Source organism: Pteropus alecto, unplaced genomic scaffold (genome assembly GCF_000325575.1).
Source record: "Pteropus alecto unplaced genomic scaffold, ASM32557v1 scaffold134, whole genome shotgun sequence".
Lineage (NCBI taxonomy): Eukaryota > Metazoa > Chordata > Mammalia > Chiroptera > Pteropodidae > Pteropus > Pteropus alecto.
Window position 1 is genome coordinate 3,399,010 of NW_006436283.1, and position 2,418 is coordinate 3,401,427.

At 60.2% G+C, this 2,418-nt stretch overlaps 1 pseudogene; it reads left to right on the forward strand.

Moving 5' to 3' along the window:
* Positions 1-347: 347 nt before the first annotated feature.
* On the forward strand, positions 348-467 carry LOC112480092 (annotated as a pseudogene).
* Positions 468-2,418: the final 1,951 nt, after the last annotated feature.

The following is a 2,418-nucleotide window of genomic DNA, read 5'->3' on the forward strand; positions in this document are numbered from 1 at the left end:
GAGAGAGAGAAAGACAGAGAGAGGGAGAGAGAGAGAGAGAGGGAGGAAGATGGTTCACGGGAACATTTTCTTGTCCCTGTCAGTGCCCTGTTGGTTTACTGAGGGCCTACTATGTGCCACGTGCTGTTCTATAGGCTGAAGGCACTCAGTGAACAAAATATACAAGAATCCAGCCTGCATGGTGTTAGTGCCACTGGACCCGGGGTACAGCCTGATGGTTCCAGCCCCAGGGGAAGCAGAAAATGACCCCTCCACACCCGCTCCCCTCTGCTGCTACTGGCCTCCCGACCAATTATTCTACCTCCGACGCGCCTTCCCCAGAGAGCTCTATCTAAACGCACACACGAGTCTACAGCCGCGCCACCCTGAACAAGCCGGATCCCGTCTGATCGCGGAAGCTAAGCAGGGTCGGGCCTGGTTAGTGCTTGGATGGGAGACCACTTAGGAAGACCAGGTTGCTGTAGGCGTAAAAAAAATAAAATAAAATAAAATAAAATAAACACACACACGGCCGTGTCGCCGCCCGTGTTCATCCCAGCATTATTCACGATGCCACCCAAACGTCTATCCACGTACAAACGGATAAACACGCTGTGGTCCATCCAGAGGAGGGAATATCATTCGGCCTTGAAAAGGAGGGAATCTCGACCCCCAGCTATGACGTGGGTGGGCCCTGAGGACATCATGCTACGGGAAATCAGCCAGACACAAAAGGACAAATATGAACCCACTGATACGACGTCCCCAGGGGAGTCAAATGCATAGGAGCAGAGAGCAGGGGCTGGGGGAGGGGGAGGTTAGCCGGTGGTGGGGACTGTTCCACGGCAATGGGAATGGGCTTCACGCCGCGGAGCCGCACGCCTAAAAATGGTGAAAACGGTGATTTTCATGGCATGTGTATTTTACCACCAAAGAAATTAAGAAATGAAAACCCTACATCGCGTCAGCCCCCCCACCCCACCCTGCGTCCCCGCGTCCCTGGGAAGGAAACCCCGACTTCCGCTGGCAGATGACGCCCTGCAAGACCCGGGCCCTCTCTGCCCGCCCTCCCCTGCCCCACCTTCTCCACCCCAGGGACCCCCCTCTGTCCTCGGAACACACCCAGCTCGTCCCCACCTCCAGGGGCTTTGCGTTCACCGCTGGCCCCTTCCTCCTCACATTTCGGTTTAAAGGTCGCCTCCTCAGGCAGGCCCTCCTTGACCACCCTGCCTGCTGGTTCCTAGCACGTCATCCGATTTGACCTCGGCACAGAGAGTGTCCCTCTGTCGCATGTCCTTGGTACTGTGTATTTCCTTTCTGTCTCCGCCAGCCGACATGGCCGTTCCACCGGACACTCGCCTGTCTTGGCGACAGTGCTTGGCACGTAGTAGGTGTTCAAAGTGTTTTGGAAGAAAATGTGGCAGGAGAGACGGCACTCAGAAATCACGTGCCTGTCCACTGTCACCACCGGGGTCACCGCCGGGGACCTGGGGCCGCGGAGCTGCGTGTGCAGGTGGCCTTGGAGACCTGCAGCCACAGGGACCTCGGCCAGCCCTACTGGGAGCTCTGGAGCATGGCGACCATGCTGAGTTGCCCCAGCTGAGACAAAGCGGCCTGGCCTTTATCCCCCAGCGCTGGCCAGGCACAGGACACGGGCGGCCCCTGGAAGACCAGGCTGAGGGATGGGGCGAGGCCCTCTCTGCAGGTGAAGGCAAGTCCAGGGGAAGGACTCGGCTGAGAGCTGGGGGCTCGGAGGCCACATAGCCCCCACCCTCCACACGGGCACCAGTGCCATCAGGGTGAGGACAGCCCCTCCCCAAGTCTCCCCTGCCACCAAGGTTTTCTGCTGGGGCATGAAATGCATCTAGGGATGGGGGTTGTGGGGGAGGAAAGAGGCAGGCAGGGTGGGGAGCTGTGGGAGCCCCCCATGCATGCCTCACTGGGCCTCCAGGAGGAGGCTTCAGAGCAAAGCCCCCCCCCAGGAGCTGGGGTGCTTCCAGACTGCCTCAGGGGCCATTTTGCCAAGCGCAGTAAACATCTTGCTCGATCTGCTACGTCAGCAGACGCCAGGCTCCCAGGAGACAGCTTGCCTCCCTCCTGGGGGGGATGGGCATTCCCACCCCCTTCCCCTCTCCCCACAGGGTCTGGGGAGGCAGCGGGGCTGGGGAGAAGGGGGAAGGGGGTGACGAGAGCTCCCTGTGGCACTTGCTTCTGCTGGGGAGTGTGTGTCACTGCAGAATGCTGCCAGGGCAACTCGGTTTCCAAGGAAACAGCGTGAAGGTGTGTAGGCTGCTGCCCGCTCCCAGCAAGCGAGAAATGCATGTCATCCGAAGCCCAGGCTCCCCACTGCAGCCCAGCCAAGGACGGCCCACTCTCGGTGGGGCCCAAGCCCAGAGGCCTGCCTGCCGGGCCTGGCTGGGCCAGTGGGGGGGGAGGAAG